Source organism: Mastigoproctus giganteus, chromosome 4, assembly GCF_048544385.1.
Source record: "Mastigoproctus giganteus isolate SK-2022 chromosome 4, ASM4854438v1, whole genome shotgun sequence".
Lineage (NCBI taxonomy): Eukaryota > Metazoa > Arthropoda > Arachnida > Uropygi > Thelyphonidae > Mastigoproctus > Mastigoproctus giganteus.
The window spans coordinates 226158321-226176551 of record NC_143578.1 but is presented as its reverse complement, the minus strand read 5'-3'; positions in this window follow the sequence as shown (position 1 = coordinate 226176551).

Here is an 18231-nt window from a genome sequence, read left to right as displayed (position 1 = left end):
ACAGCACAAAGGAAAGGTTGAATCACTTGGGTCCACTTGAACAGTGAAAGTGATGGATCTATGTCTTATTCATGGTCACAAACCTCTTGAAGGAAATTTGCTTGATCTGCTTAACAGCTCTTATGTGTTGTTTCTGATCTGCTTTCAACATCTTTGGGACCTGTTTTGCTGACACCTTTTTTCTTAGCAAGAATCTCTGCTATTATGTGGTACACAGGTTTGGATGAGATTCCCAAAATGCTGGCAGTGTATCAAACTGTCACTCATCGATCACTCATCACCAGATCACATACACTCTCAACAACTTCTGTAGTGATGGACATTGCATGTCTTCCACAGTTCGGGTCATCTTCCATGTCCACCCCCTCCCTTGTTTAAATTCTGCTGCCCACTTCTTAACCTTGGAATAGGAAATGCATTCTCCCCAATGTTGTAACCATATCCTCACAAATTGCCTCTGGTATGAGTGCATTATTTTATCAAATATTGGATGACTTCACGGTGACTGAATTTTTTCCATCTTTCCTCATTGACACAGCTTTGTTGACTTCACGACCTGTAATTAAAAAAAAAAAAAATTACTGATACTGCATGAAACTTGGAGAATTACTATTTGAAGTGTTGCACATTAAATAAAGAAATTTTTAACACTGCACACAAACATACCACTACCCTTTCATACTCATGCCACAAACTTTTAAGCCCCCTTCCCCCATGGTATTGAATAAATCTGTTACTTATAACACACTGCACATTGAAACACTTATATTATCAATATACAAACTTTAAAAACAAATATGATTCACAATACTTTCCTCTACTTATTGCATTTGCAACAGTGTCACTGCATAGCGTTAATTTTGCATCTAGATCATTGTAGTTGGCACTTTGCAATAAATATGTTGAAATCGGTATTCATTTACTGCTTTGGTTCCAGCTGCAGCCATTCTGAATTTTTCTCTAAATTATCTCATTTTAGTCATCAGATCTTCATAGTAAAATATATGGTTAAATGCAAAAGCTGTGTACTGTTATAAGCAATTGCACTTAAATCATAAATAGTTAATGATACGATAAAGAAAATAAATATTTATTCCTCTCAGTTCTGATGTCTTAACACCACTGTACACAGACCACATATCCTGTGTGACAACTTGGCAACAAGAAAATCATCTGTATTCGCTATCATGCTCACCCATCAAACATGTTACATACAGGGGTTTTGTAAATAAAGTTAGTAGCAGTGCCAGTGCAATATACTGCACAGTTAAAGCAAAACGTTTTTTCTCATAGCAAAATGACACTTAATGACACAAAATGCTCTTCCTGCACATTAATATTCAAGGTGGGGATTGGGATGTGCTGGATGGCCCACTTAGATGCCAGATAATTGGATTTTTCTTAATGTCAGTTGTTGCACTATTGCATTTTTTTACTGTAGTTAATAAACTGTATGTATGTATGTTTATACACTATGTAATGCATGTATATAAGCTTTTGTAAATAGCTCATAAACAGTGTATACTGTATATGTATATAATAATATTTTGTATATATTTTTCTCATGAGATCATTAAAGTTTGATATGTATGAAGAAAATCTGTGAGGCTCAGTCACTGTGTTACAACCTAATCCAACACTTTACCTATTTGTTCCCTCCCCAAATACTGGAAATCTGAGTCAATGTGTTAGTTAAATATGATTCTAGAAAGTGGAGAAAATATACTGTCAAATCTACCACCATGGCCACGGCTGACAGCTGCTTTTGTATAGCTGAGATCATATGGAATCTGTTTAGCGATCTGGCTGATGGAGGGGCCCATTTATGATTTTGGCTCTGCTTACAGACAATTATATAAGACAAAAGTCACAGCTAATTAGTAGAGCAACCACACATTCAGTTGAGTGTTGGTAGTTTTTATAATGTTCTGCAGAGCTTTGTATCTTTATGTTTGGCTACCCAGCCATCACCAGTCAAAGTTAGACTGCTTGTAATTTGTCACACAGTGTCACACAGTATTGGCTCTGTGGAAGCAATTTCAGGGAACAGGAACAATTGCAACAAGAGCTGACCAAGATCGCCTGAAGGCTACATCAACCATAACAAATCACTATCTGGCTCTAACAGCAAGACATTGAATGTGTTGGAATCCTCTGATGTTCTGTCATCAACTGTCTCTAGAGGTTGCAGCGTCTGCAGGTGAAAACGGTCAGGCTACACCTTGGGTACTACATACAGGTCTGGTGGCCTCATTTTAGGAAGGATGTAGAGCTACTGGAACGAACACAGAAAAGGGCAATGATATTGGTGAGGGGAACAAAGGGTTGCTCTTATCAAGAATGACTTAATTTCTGAAAATTGCAATGTCTGGAGACTAGGCACCAACAAGGTGATCTGATTGAGGTTTATAATGTCTTGAATGGTTTGAGCAACCTCAATGCTGATGGAATAGAAAAATGTCTTGGAAGCCAAGACATTTTTCTATATGTTCTAAAATAGATTGTTTTCAGTAAACATCATAAAAATCTTGATTAATTTAAGCAAAATATTCAAAAGTACAAAATTTCATTTATTTTCCACCTAACTTTTATTTGTTTTTTATTTATTTTTTTATTATTATTTTTTGGGGAGCCCCCAAATATAATTTGCCTAGGGGCCCCAACTATCCTTAATCTGCCATTGGCAGTACCTTGCATTTGTCAAAGTTAAAACTCAATTACCACTTCTCAGTCCAATTGCTAATGTTTCTAGGTTTTGATCAATATCAATATACACAGATTACTCTTATTAGCCACCTTGCCATTCTTCATATCATTTTCAAACTTAGATATTAAACATGATGGCTTCATTCATATATCATTGAGAAATATTGTGAACAATAAAAAGAATCGGTGAACTCTCAGGGACCACCAATTTGTTGTTGTAGGGTTTGAGGATTCGGTGACTAAGGCCATATTGCTCTGTGTATATTGTAAATTGCGTGTGTTCTGAGGTCGATTTTCTCTTTGCGAGAAAAAAAACCAGAGTTTCCAGAGAAAACCATTCTACCCTCGTCCATGAAAAAGTCCCATAAAAATTCCTCCCGTCATCAATGGGAGGAATATTTATGGGACTTTTTCATGGATGAGGGTAGAATGGTTTTCCTCTGGAAACTCTGGTTTTTGCCTCGCAAAGAGAAAATCGATCTCAAAATTGCAATGCCCATTAATAACCACTCAATCATCCCTTTATCCATATCAGTAACTTGCTTCTAATGCTCACTGCTCCAATTTGTATAGAAGTCTCATGTGGAACAGTATCAGAACCTTACCTACAATCTAAATACTGTATAGAATGTTAGAATTGTTTCTTGCATCAGGTTCCTTAGTTATTACATCATACTAGCCAATTAAATTTGTCAGGTAAGATCGCTCCGTAAGAAATCTGTGTGCTGTGATTGCAGTACAAGTGCATTTCTATCCAGGTAGTTCCTGCATTACTTACTTAGCCAGTGGTTCCATTATAGATCTAATTATTCAAATCACCCTCTGTTAATTGGGATGCTTTTGCACATCCTAGTCCATTGGGAATTTCCCAGAATTCAACGATGCTTTCATAATTATATCTACACGTGTATGTACCTCTTTTGCTGCCTTGATATAATTGATATATTCCATTCATCATAGATGCATTATTTACATTTAATTTAATAGCAAAAGAGGTCTGTGTGCTTCTTTTGCTGCCTGCCTTAATATAATTGATAGATTCCATCCATCATAGGTGCATTATTTATGTTCAATATGATATTTTAACCAAATTGCTTAAAAAACTCAATATAGGCAGTGGTTTTCTATATAGGAGTGTAATCAACATTAATCAACATTGGAAGTGTTTTTATTAGGTACATAAACTATAAATTAAAGCAATACAAACGTCATTACATAATATAACTTAAAATAGAATACTTTTTACTACCATCAAAGAAACAGGATTAGTGTAGCATTATTATTTTCTTATCTCTTAGTTTCGTGTGTTACTCATAAATTAAATTCAGGCTCAAATCATGCACTAGAGCGAACAGCAAAGCCAAATGCTCAAAGTGGCAGGAATGCTTTGATCGGGCTGATCTGCTGAAGGCAGTTTTTAGAATAAACTGCGTTACCTATCCCCTCTGTGAATTACTTTAGCGGAACGTGATACAGACAGGTGTTCGTTGCAAAGAACATGAGAACTTTAAGCACAAATTCAGCGTTCTGATGGGCTTATATGAAATATTGGAGAATAGAGTTGATGCCCACGAAGAATTAAAAGAGAATGTGCGTCCAGATCCCCAAACCAATGCTAGAGCCCATGTTCCACACCAGACAAAAAAAAAACACCAAAATCATCCACAGCAGTGATTTTTGGTCCTACAAGAACTACCCATAGTTGGTGATTCGATTGTCAAAGAAAAAGAAAATATGTGCCAAAAGAACAAGATGGAAGCTGTCATGTCATCTTTCAGGAGCACAAAAGTTGATATTGTACACCTTGGTACTAATAATATTAACTTTCATGTAATGTCTAAGAGTAGATCTGAAGATTTAAGAAACAGGTAAAGAGCAATACTAAGAAAAAGTTGAGTTAGGATTGAAATAGAAAGTCAAAAATTCTGTCCAGACATGTTATGAGGGATTACATGTGAGAGCATTATGAATCAGTTTGAGCTCGGAGAGGCTCTTGAAGTAAGAAAACTTTCTTTGCATAGACTAAGCTTGCTAGCAATTTCTGCACGTGTAGCACAGTGGTATCATCACCTTCTGCCCCACACCTGGTGGAAAAGGCTGGGGTTCGAATCCCATCGATGACGCGAGGAACTTTTATGGGCTCTTATCACTCCGTGGCTCAGATGTGCAAAAATATTTGCCGATGCTAACATTAAGTGGATCAGAGAACTGCTATCTAATGAATTTGATGTTTTTGTTGTAGTGTTTTAGGAGCATCAGCGACTAAGATCATATGCTGCATGTACACTGAGTGATCACTGAATTATGACCACCTGCCTAATACTTCGTAGGTCCTCATTTTCTCTTAGTGCAGCAGCTATCTGGCATGGCATTCATTCGACAAGATGTCAGAAGCGTTCGGGAGGTATGGCCAACCAAGCTGTGTAATGCGGCTAGCAATGCAGGTATGGAGGTGATTGGTGCATCCAGACGCCTGATACACCTTTCCATAGTGTGCCACACGTACTCTATGAGATTGATATCGCTAGAGTTCGGTGGCCAATCAATATGATAGAAGTCATAACTGTGTTCCTCAAACCATTCCTGCACATCAAGTGCCCGCTGGCTCGGCGCATTGTCATCTTGGAAGACACCTTCGCCATTCGGGAAAAAGTGTAACATAACTGGGTGTACACAGTTAGCAAGCAATTGACGATAGCAGAGACCAGTGATGCGTTGTTTCACATGCACCACGGGTCCAAGTTCCTTCTAGTGAAACATGCCTGACACCATACAACCGCCTCCAACGGCCTGCACGTTTGATACCATGCATGATGAATGAAGAGCCTCATATTGTTGCCGCCAAATCCATACATGACCATCCACAGTGTGGAGTAAATAACATGACTCATCCGACCAGCACACCTTCCAGTCTTCTAATGTCCAACTTGCATGCTCTTTGCAACAGACGAGTCTTTTACGCTGATGAACCTTGGTTAGGAGAGGATGCCGTAGAGATCGTTTGCTGGTATAGCCCATACGTGCGAGCGTGCGATGTAAGGTCATGCCAGATATTGTTCCGGGTTGGCCCATGTTGTATTGGGTAGTCAACTCTTCAACAGTACTGCGCCTGCACGATTTGTCCGACCCGGCACTCACCCCTAACATCAACCTTTTGCTGACCGTTGCAGTTTTGCCGTCGGTCGTTGTTTGACCATTTTGACACCCATCCTGGTACACTTTAACGACGGTGGCTCTCAAACACCCCACCAGTTCACGTTTGCACCAGCTCGTAGAGCTCTCACAATCTGTGCTTTATCGAAGTCCGATTATTCCTTCCTTTTACCCATCACGCTCGGAATTTTACCACCTACCTACTGAACCACTGACGCCTTATCTGTGCTACGTAGGTCGACTAACTGTGCACTCTCGTACCTGCTGTGGTCAACGGGTCGCATTCCGTTTTCATAGGGGTGGTCATAATTCACTGATCACTCAGTGTATATCTGTGTTCTGATATAGATTTTCTGTTTGCTGGACGAAAAACCCGAGTTTCCAGGAGAAAAACCATGCTACCCTAAGCCGAATAACTCAGCCACGTTGTGAACTCACGGTATTGACGGGACTCGATTTCAGTTCTTTTCCACCCGGTTTGGGGGAGGGCGGCGATCCTACCAACAAATGCAAGTATTATGGGGTTCTCCGAGATATGATGTCACTCAGCTATAAAGGATAGATCGTTTGAATATGGAGAGTACAATACATACAGAAAAGGAAAAACTGATATTAAGACCACTCGAGAATAACCTCATCTGCCCGTGTGTAATGCACATGGGCGACTTGTCTTTAAATTGTACAGAAAGAAAAAAAGAAAAAAAAATAAACTCATGTTAAAACCGACCGAGAACGTACTCATCTGCTCATACGGTGCGTGTTTTCTAGTTGATTTGCTTCTTTACTTGGAAGACAACCCTGATTTCTTAGGTGATAAAAACGAATATCACCTCACTGTACTTATCGCAGTCATTCGGTCATAAGGCCTTGAATGGGTGAGCACGTTGAATTCTGATGGGACCCTTCCACTTGTTCAGATTACGAACCTAAGGGGGCATAAATTCAGATTAAGAAAGGACGGATGTAGAATAGATGTGCGGAAATTTGCCTTTGCCAGCGGGTGGTTAATTGTTGAAACAAACTTCCATCTGTCGTTGTGGAAGTTGATAGGGTGAATAAATTTAAGGAGGAACTGGACAGGCATTTGGAGGAAATGGTGGGATTTTTTTTTTTTTTGGCTGATGCTGCATAAGCTCATACACTTGCTTTCTTGCATCACATGCCAATACTACTGCTACACTTCTACAGTCATTTTTGTTTTTCTAATACTTATACCACACTAAACTGACTGAGTACTAAAGTGTCCAGCTATTTCAGCTAGCTGCACTGTTCTATTCCACACATATATTCTACAACTGTCTTTCCTCAATTTCAGTTTCAATTTCATCATATGTCCCCTCAGGCGATTAATCTGGGCAAGAGGAAGAAACCTATCTGAATTGAACATGCTCAAACCATTCAAGGCCTTATACACTTTAATCAGATCACCTCGCAGGCATCTAGTCCCCCAGACACTGTAATTTGCAAAAGTTAAGCCTTTCTTTGTAATAGCAACCCTTTGTTCCATTACTAATCTTGTTGCCCTTCTTTGTACACGTTCCAGCTGATCTACATCCTTCCTAAAATGAAGCGTGTAAACCTGTATACAGTACTCAAAGTATGGCCTGTCTCTTAGCATTAGTAGAAAAAAAGTAAGCTTATGCCGTATCAGCTCGAAAAAAAAAAACTTCCCATTTCGCATCTCCTTCGTTATAAATGCCTGTCCAGCTCAGCCTTAAATATATTTAAGCTATCATTTTTCACAACAAAAGATGGAAATTTGTTCACAACCAATTAACCACCCGCTGGCTAAAGGCAAATTTCTGCACATCTATTTTACAACTGTCCTTCCTCAATTTTAAACTATGCCCCTTCAGATTCTTAATCTGAGCAAGAGGAAGAATCTCATCGCTGGTTAAAGATGCATTGCAGGATCATCTAGACAAGACTGCAGCAATAATTCAGACACAGCATGGGTTTGTTAAGGGAAAGTCTTGTCTGACAAATTTGATAGGATATTATGATGTGGTTACAAAGGAACTGGATGCAAAAAAATAATTTTGATATCATATATTTGGATTTCAGGAAAGCTTTTGACACTGTTTGCGCATGGAAGACTATTGTACAGATTGGAGCAGAATGGTATTAAGGGTAAGTTGCTACAATGGATAAAAGGATGGTTAAGTGCGAGAAGACAGAAGGTGGTAATCAATGGGTGCTGCTCTTCTTGGACTAATGTTATTAGTGGAGTCCCACATTGTTCGGTGTTAGGTCCACTGTTGTTTTGTATATTTATCAATGATATTGATGAAGGTATATCAGGCTTAATGTCGAAGTTTGCAGATGATACAAAGGTTGGAAGGGTTGTTAATGACAGTAATGGCAGTGTGCTACTGCAACAGGATCTAGATATTTTGGGCAGATGGGCTAAGAAGTGGCAACTGAAGTTTAACATTGACAAATGCAAAGTACTGCATATGGGTAGAAGTAACCCCAGAGAAACGTACCAACTGTGTGGTACTACACTTAAGGTGGTAGAAAATGAAAAAGACCTGGGAGTAATTGTGCAGGCAGATATGAAGTTTTCTGAGCAATGCAGACAGGCTGCCAGGGCAGGTCATGGGGTTTTGTCAATGATATATAGGAATTTTGCTAGCAGGGAAAAGGAGGTGATTATCCCTCTGTATAAGGCAATGGTCAGGCCACACCTTGAGTACTGCGTAAAGGTCTGGAGGCCTCATTTTAGGAAGGATGTAGATTTACTTCAGCGTGTACAGAGAAGGGCAACAAGATTGGTGAGGGGAATCAAGGGATCCTCTTACCAAGAGAGGCTTAAGTTCTGCAAATTGCAGTGGCTGGAGACTAGGCACCTGCGCAGTGATCTGATTGAGGTATATAAGGCCTTGAATGGGTTGAGCACGCTGAATTCTGATGGGATCCTTCCACTTGTTCAGATTACAAACCTAAGGGGGCATAAATTTAAATTAAGAAAAGACAGATGTAGAATAGATGTGCGGAAATTTGCCTTTAGCCAGCGGGTGGTTAATTGCTGGAACAAACTTCCATCTGTCGTTGTGGAAGTTGATAGGTTGAATAAATTTAAGGAGGAACTGGACAGGCATTTGGAGGGAATGGTGTGATTTTTTTTTTTTTTTTTTTTTTTGGCTGATGCTGCATAAGCTCATACATTTGCTTTCTTGCATCACATGCCACTACTACTACTACTATTACTACTACTACTAAATCAGCATTCAGTTTGCTCAATCCTTTCAACGACGTATCCACCTCAATCGGACCACCTCGCAGGTGCCTACTCTCTGCGCTGTAATTTGCAGAACTAAGCCTTTCTTAGTAACAGCACCCCTTTGTTCCCCTCACGAATCTTGGGGCTCTTCTTTGTATTCGTTCTAGCAACTCTACATCATTCCTGAAATGAGGCTTCCAGACCAGTACACAGGATTCTACGTGTGGCCTGACCATTGACTTGTAAAACGGGGTAATCACCGCCCTGTCTCTGCTAGCAAAATTCCTATATATCATTGACAAGACTCCATGACCTTCCCTGACAGCCCGTCTGCACTGCTCAGCGAACTTCATGTTTGACTGCACAATTACACACAAGTCTTTTTCACTTTCCACTTCCCTGAGTGTAGTACCACACAGTTGGTACGTTTCTCTTGGGTTTTTGCTACTCATAGGCAGTACTTGGCATTTGTCAATGATAAACGTCAATTGCAAATTCTCAGCCCATTTGCCCAACTTATCTAGATCCAGTTGGAGTAGCATTCTGTCTTTACTGTCGTTAACAACCCTGCCAACCATTGTATCATTTCCAAACTTGAACACGAATCCTGATATACCTTCATCAATATTATTGATGAATACACCAAACAACAGTGGGCCCAGCAGCAAAACCTGGGGAACTCCACTAATAACATTTGTCCGACTCAACGATCCCTTTATCCATTGTAGCAACTTACCATTAATGCCACACCTCTCCAATTTATACAGCAGTCTTTCATGTGCAACAGTATCAATAGCTTTCCTAAAATCCAAGTATATGATATCAAAATTATTTTTGCATTCAGTTCCTTTGTGACCACATCATAGTATCCAATCAAATGGGTGAACCAAGACCTTCCTTTATCAAACCCATGCTGTGTCTTAACTATTATTGCAGTCTTGTTTAGATGATCCTGCAATGCTTCTTTAACCAGTGATTCCATTATTTTTCTCGGAACACAAGTTAAACTAACAGTCTGTAGTTACTTGTGTCACATTTTGAACCCTCTTTGTGAATTGGTGATACATTTGCACATCCCCAGCCCATGGGGACCTCCTCTGAATCTAAGGATGCTGTCCTAATTATGGCTGAGGGTTTGCTTACTTCCTTTGCTGCCTCCTTTAATATAACTGGATAGATCCCGTCCACCCCAGAAGTCTTCCTTATGTTTAACTTCAATAATTTCTCCTCCGCTTTGCTGTCAGTTATTGCAAAATCACTTAGCTCCCTGTTAGAGTTTGATAAACTTCTGGCATTCCCCGCATTGAATAACTTCTCGTGTGAATGTAGATTCAAGATACTCATTCAGTATATCAGCTTTCTGAGCATGATCATCAATAGTCAACCCATCTATGTTAAGTGGTCGGTCCAATCTGATTCATCCCTCTCCTTCTAGAGTTTACATAAGTAAAGAACTCTTTGCTGTTTTTCTTTGCATCCTTTGCAAAATTTTGTCGTAATCTGCATTCTCCTGCCTAACCTCCTTTGTGACTTGATTACAGACAGGCTTATATCTGCTATAGGCTTCTGTGTCACCTGATAATTTATATGCATCCGATACATTTTTCTTCTCTGCCACGAGCCTCATTAATTCATCTGACATCCATTTAGGTCTGAACCTTGAACAGTATTTCTGATTTGGAATGAAAAGCTCATAGCCTCCAAGATTAAGTTCCTGAAGGTTTCCCATTTAGAATTCAACGTTGGTTATAACATCACTTGATCCCACTGTTCTGAATTTAAAAACTGTCTGAGACCCCCTGTAGTCACTTTTACGAAAGCAAAAGCCCTTCCCTTTAGCCTTGATGGTAGCTACATCTTTAAGTAATTCCCATATCAGTACATTGTGATCGCTGTCACCCAATGGTTCCTTTATGTGCAAATTCTTAATGCATGAATTGCCTGATACAAGTGGATAATCACCTCCTTTTCCCTGCTAGACAAATTCCTGTATGTTGTTGACAAGACGCCATGAGCCAATCTTGCATACCCTCTGCACTGCTCAGAAAACTTCATATCTCATTGCGCAAATACGCTCAGGTCCTTTTCATTGTCTACCATCCTCAGTGTAGTACTACCCATTTGTTGCATTACTCTGTGGTTACTGTACCCATATGCAGTACTTTACATTTGTAAATGTGAAACTTCAGTCTCAGCCCATCTGCTCAACTGTTCTAGCTCCCGTTGCAGTGGCGTACTGTCATTAACAACCCTGCCAACTTTTGTATCATCTGCAAACTTAGACCTTAAACCTGATATACCATCATCAATATCATTAATAAAAATGTAGAAAACAACAATGGACCCAACACTGAACACTGGGGGACTCTACTAATAATATTAGTCCACGAAGAGCAGTACCATTGATTACCACTCTCGGTCTTCTCCCACTCAACCATCCGTTATCCATATCATCAATTTGCCTCTAATGCCACAATGCTCCAATTTGTGCAGCAGTGTTCCATGTGAACAGCATCAAATCTTTCCTAAGATCCAATTATATGATATCAAAATTATTCTTTGCATTCCAGTTTCTTTGTGACCACATCGTAGTATCCAATCAGATTCGTCAGATGAGACTCCCATTTATCATACTGTGTCTGATCTCTAACTGAAATCTTGTCTAGATGACCGTGCAGTACTTCTATAACCAATGCCTTCATTACTTTCTCCGGAAGAGATGTTAAACTAATTACTTGTGTCACCATTTGGTCTTCCTTTATGAATCGGGGTTACGTTTGTACATCTCCAGTCCATCCGTATCTCCCCTGAGTCCAAGGACGCTTTCATAATTATGGCTAATGGTTTGTGTACTTCCTTTGCTGCCTTCTTTAATATTAATGGATATATCCCACCCACCACTGTGTCTTTCTTATGTTTATCTTCAACAATTTCTCCTCCACTTTGCTGTGAGTTATTACAAAACCATTTAGCTCAATGCCAGAGTTTAATACACCTCTGCCATTCCCCTCCATGAATAACTCCTGTAAATTCGAGGTGCATAAATGTTTATGGCTTTAACTGTGTTCCATCAGGCAGGTCTTTATTTCCTTGTGCTCTAATGTCTCAGCCTGCATCATCCCTCAGTATTTGTATGTCTTTCACTTTGTTTGGTCTTAGATGGCTTTACCAGTCTGCAGCTTGTAGTTTTGGCTCAATAATTTCCCCTAATGCAATCCTCTTGCAATTATCTGGACCAAATTCCACCCTGATTGCTGAATTCTTCGGCGATCCGCAGTTGTTGCTGGAGTTGCTTCTCGGTTGCCGCGTAGAGCTTGATGTTATCCGTGTACATCAGGTGGGTAAGAGTATATAGGTTTTTTCTTCCTTCTCCGAGGTTATATTCATACTTGCTGTTGTTGAGCCTGGTGGACAACGGGCTGAGTGCTAGACAGAACCAAATTGGGCTCAGAGTTGAAAGATTCCTCTCCTGATGGGGATCGGTCTGGGTGTGATGTTCTCGACTTTAATGCTGGTATTCCATTTTGCCATCTCTGTTTCTATGAAGTTTGTCACTGTCGGAAGCCTTTGTAGATCTTCAGCGTCTCTATTAGCCAGCTATGAGTTACAGAGGCGAAGACCTTGCGGTAATCCACGTATTATTATTATTATTATTAGCCATATGGTACAAGGAAGCCTGAGGCTTATGCTGCACCAGCCAAAAAAAAAAAAAAAAAAATTCCCCAGTTACCCCCATGTGTGTGTGTGTGTGTGTGTGTGTGTGTGTGTGTGAGAGAGAGAGAGAGAGGGGTATCACCAAGAAAGAGAAGAATGATGATATCCAGCTCAGGACCCTGGGTTTGCCAAGCCCATACTCACCAGATGTGAGCCCCCGGGCCGTGTACAGGTTGCGACAGTTCTTGTAGGCTTGTCCTATAATTTTGGCATCTATGATTAATTGCTTCTTGTATTCTTTGCTCATCCGCTTGCATCCTTTTTGCTGTTAGGCCATTATGTTGTGGCTCTCCAAGTGGTTTCATATCTTCTTAGTTATGCAGCTGATCAGGTTCTTGTACATCGGTTGGAGACAGGTAATTGGCCTATATTTCGCCGGGTTGCTTGTCTCTTCTCTTACAAACCCAAGAACCCAAAAGGACTTTTCTACAATAGACACAAGAACTCCAAGCAATCCTTGAGCTTCATGAATCCCTGTGCCTCCTCTCATCCCGTAACTCGAGAAGATCCAAATCTCTTGCCCAGCGTGGGACACTGCTCATTGCCTACAAATTACCCTTGGCCGAAGATAATTTTATTGCTGACGCTGGCCCTTGCCCTGTGTGGGATTAGCATTAGCATTAGCATTAGCATTAGTAGAGGCATTTGATGCAAGAAAGCAAGCTTATGCAGCATCAGCCAAAAAAAAAAAAAAAAAAACCACTTCCACTTCACCCCTCTGTTCGTTCAAAATACCTGTCCAGCTGAGCCTTAAACTTATTTAGGCTATCAACCTCCACCACAAGGGATGGCAGTCTGTTCCACCAACCGACCACCCGCTGGCTAAAGGCAAATTTCCGCACGTCTATCGTACATCTGTCTTTCCTCAATTTGAATTTATGCCCTCTCAGGTGATTTTTCTGAGCTAGAGGAAGAATCCCATCAGCATTGAGCATGCTTAAACCATTCAAGGCTTTATACACCTCTATCAGATCACCTCGCTGGTGCCTAGTCTCCAGACACTGTAATTTGCAAAACTTAAGCCTTTCCTCGTAAGAGCACCCCTGTGTTCCATTCACTAATCTTGTTGCCCTTCTCTGTACTCGTTCCAGCAGCTCTACATCCTTCTTGAAATGAGGCCTCCAGACCTGTATACAGAACTCTAGGTGTGGCCTGACCATTGCCTTATACAATGGAATAATCACCTCCTTATCCCTGCTGGAAAAATTCCTGTATATCATTGACAATACTCCATGAGCTACTCTTGCAGCCCGTCTGCACTGCTCAGAGAACTTCATATCTGCCTGCACAATCACCCCCAAGTCCCTTTCATTCTCTACCACTGTCAGTGTAGTACCACAGAGTTGATACGTTGCCCTGGGGTTGCTGTTTCCCATGTGTAGTACTTTACATTTGTCAATGTTAAACTTCATTTGCCACCTCTCAGCCCATCTGCTCAACCTTTCCAGATCCTGTTGCAGCAGTGTAGTGTCAGTAGTGTCCTTGACAACCATGCCAACCTTTGTATCATCTGCAAACTTGGACATTAAGCTTGATATACCATCATCAATATCATTTATAAATACAGAAAACAATAATGGACCCAACACTGAGCCCTGAGGGACTCCACTAATAACATTAGTCCATGATGAGCAGTGTCCATTGATTACCACTCTCTGTCTTCTCCCACTCAACCACCCCTTTATCCATAGCAGCAATTTGCCTCCAATGTCACACTGCTCCAATTTGTGTAGCAGTCTTCCATGTGCAACAGTATCAAAAGCCTTTCTAAGATCCAAGTATATAATATCAAAGTTATTCCCTGCATCCAGTTCTTTTGTGACTGCATCATAGTATCCAATCAAGTTGGTCAGGCAAGACTTCCCCTTAACAAAACCATGCTGTGTCTGAGCTATAACTGAAGTCTTGTCTAAATGATCCTGCAGTGCTTCTTTAACCAGTGCCTCCATTAATTTTCCTGGAACAGAAGTTAAGCTCACAGGTCTATAGTTACTTGTGTCAGCCTTTGATCCTCCTTTGTGAATTGGGGTCACATTTGCACATTTCCAGTCCATGGGTACCTCCCCTGAGTCCAAGGAAGCTCTCATAATTATGGCTAAGGGTTTGCTTACTTCCTTTGCTGCCTCCTTTAATATAACTGGATAGATCCCATCCACCCCGGGTGCCTTTCTTGTGTTTATCTTCAACAGTTTCTCCTCCACTTTACTCCCAGTTATTTCAAGATTCTCTAGCTTACTGCTAGAGTTGAATACACCTCTGGCATTCCCCTTGCTGAATAACTCCTCATGTGTGAATGTCGATGCAAAATATTCATTTAGTTTGTTAGCTACCTGAGCAGGATCATCAACAGTTGACCCATCAATATCAAGTGGACCAATCTGATTCATCCCCTTCCTTCTAGAGTTTACATAAGTAAAGAACTCTTTGCTGTTTTTCTTTGCATCCCTTGCCAAGGATTTCTCGTAATCCGCCTTCGCCTGCCTAACCTCCTTTGTAACTTGGTTGCATATCAACTTGTATCTATCATAGGCTTCTGTGTCATGTGTTAATTTGTAAGTATCCCATGCATTTTTCTTCTCTGCCATATGCCTCATTAGTTCATCTGACATCCATTTTGGCCTAAACCTTGAACAATATTTCTTAGTTGGTATGTAAAGCCTAGTAGCTTCCAAGATATGTTCTTTGAATGCTTCCCATTTTGAATTTGCTGTTGGTAACATCACCAGTTGGTCCCACTGTATAGAATTTAAATACTGTCTCAGTCCATCGTAGTCGCCTTTACGGAAGCAATAACCCTTCCCTTTACCCCTAATGGTAGTTACCTCTTTCAGTAAATCCCACTTCAGCACACTGTGATCACTGCCCCCTAGTGGTTCATTTATCTGCAGATTCTTAATGCATGAAGAATCACTGCTGATAATCAAATCAAGAGTATTACTCCCTCTAGTTGCTTCCTGAACATGCTGATGGAGAAAACAATCATCCAATAAATCCAGAAAAGCCCTGCTAGTGTGTGAGTAACCAGCCCCCAAATTCCAGTCAATATCTGGGAAATTAAAATCTCCCATTATAAGACTCTCTGATTTACTGGCCCACTCTATTTCCCTGTACAGTTCCTTTTTATACTCATCAGAGTCATTAGGCCTATAGCACACTCCTACTCTCAATTTTGATCTCCCAATGCTTATGTCACACCAAACTGACTCAACACTGCCCTGTCCAGCGATGTCGACTGGCTTCACTTCCTTGGTTTTTATGTGTTTCTTAACTAATAGCATAACCCCTCCCCCCTTCCTATCCTGTCTATCCTTTCTGTAGACGTTGTACTCCCCAAATTGCAGTTCTGCATCCCTTATATCTGTGTGACACCACGTCTCTGATATCCCAACAATATCTGCCTTTGATGTTTTGAGCAATACCTCAAATTCATCAAATTTATTTACTAAACTCCTAGCATTGGTGTACACGCAAGTATACCTGCACCTGTTTCTATTCTTAGCTACCCTAACACAACCCATGTGTTTATTTGTACCGCAATGGCTCCCAGCAGTCTCTGAAATACCATGCATCTTGTTTTTCAGGCTTCTACTCATTCTAATAGAAGCAGTGCAAGAATCTCTTTCACCTCTGCCAGTGGCTACTGTCAATCTATTGGTCTTTGTCCCCCCCCCCAAGCTAGCAGTTTTCCGACCCACCTAACACTGCCTCGATAGCATCAGCAAATATTCTTGCACCCTTTCTATTTAAGTGTATCCCATCCCTGTAGAAGCAATCTCTCCTGTTAACAAGTACAGTCCAGGCTGAAAAAAATTCTACCCCTTGAGCCTTGCACAATCTTTCCAGGGCCGAATTGATCGACAAGGCTCTCATCATATACTCCCTCCTATCGTGTCTGGGCAGAATTGCAGACACTTTCAAATCAACCCTAATTCTCGGCTTTTGTTCAACAGTGACCTGTACTTGTTAAGTAATTCTGCCGGTCTCCTACTCTTAATATTATTAGTGCCAACGTGTACAACTATATCACCTTTTGTGCCCTTAAAAGATGATATTCGCTCTACAACGTCATCAACCTTTGCCCCTGGCAGACATACCCTGGTCCTGTTCCACCTATCTTTTTTACAAAGCATGTTCCCCGTTTCCCTGACAATTGAGTCACCAACAACTACTAGTTCCTTCGGGACCAGCGCATTCTGCCTTGGGGGTTGTCTCTGTGTCACGTGATGTCCAAGTGCAAGCTCTGGCGTTGATGTGGGCAGCTGAGAGCTTGATGGGCCCCTCAGTTTAGTTCCTTCGAGGGCATCCACCCTGTCCTTCAAGCTCTCATATAGGCCCACAAGAACGCCGAGTTGTTGCCTGATATCGATACACTCCTTGCATCGCGCACACACAAAGACATCCCCCTTGGCAGTATCATGTCCCGTACCCGATTGCTCTGCAAACATCAAGCAAACAGTGCATTTTATAAGGCTGTGAGTCAGAGGACAACTGCCCCCCTCAGTTCTGCTCTGAGCCACAGCGCTTCCATTAGCTTGAGCCTTTTGCTTTGCTGCTCTGGTCTGAGTCATGATTCTATTAATTTATTAATTAATTATAATTAATTATGTTATGTTATTAATTATGTTAAATATAATTAATTATATTTAACATAATTAAACAACGAAAAATTAGAGCAAATACACCGCTTCAAGTATCTCGGAGTGCTCATTGATGACCAGCTGAACCATGAGGCCGAAATCAAAAGCAGAATTGAACAAGCCAGGCAGGCATTCACCAAATGGAGAACCCTCCTCACCGACAGAAGCTTGAACATCGTGCTCAAATTACGCACATTGAAATGCTACATCTGGCCAATACTGCTCTACGGTGTAGAAACCTGGACTCTAACATCAGCCACTACAAAAAAGCTCCAGGCCTTCGAAATGTGGCTCTACCGAAGAATGCTGAAAATTCCGTGGACAGCCAAGATAACCAACGCACAGGTCCTGCAGGACATGCACACGGAACGGGACCTGCTCAAAACCATCATCAGCAGGAAATGCAAATACCTAGGTCACATCGCTAGGAACCAACAAAAATATCACCTACTACCACTCATCCTGGAGGGAAAGATCGAAGGCAAGAAACGCCCAGGCAGACCGAAAATGGCATGGCTAGATAACATCAACACCTGGCTTCACATGACAACAGCACAAATTCTACACGCAGCGCTAGACAGAGAACAATATCAAAACGAAGTCGCAAACGCCATTCGGCAGCATTAAAGAAGAAGAAGATAATTAATTATATTACGTTTGTAATCTAAGTCGTTATATGTATTTATTTAAACGTACAATTTAACTGCTAACGAAGTTCAACTAACGCTATCTAGTACGGCATACAACTATAGTATCACAATGGCGGGAAAAATTACGAACGCTAGCGGAGTTGAAACA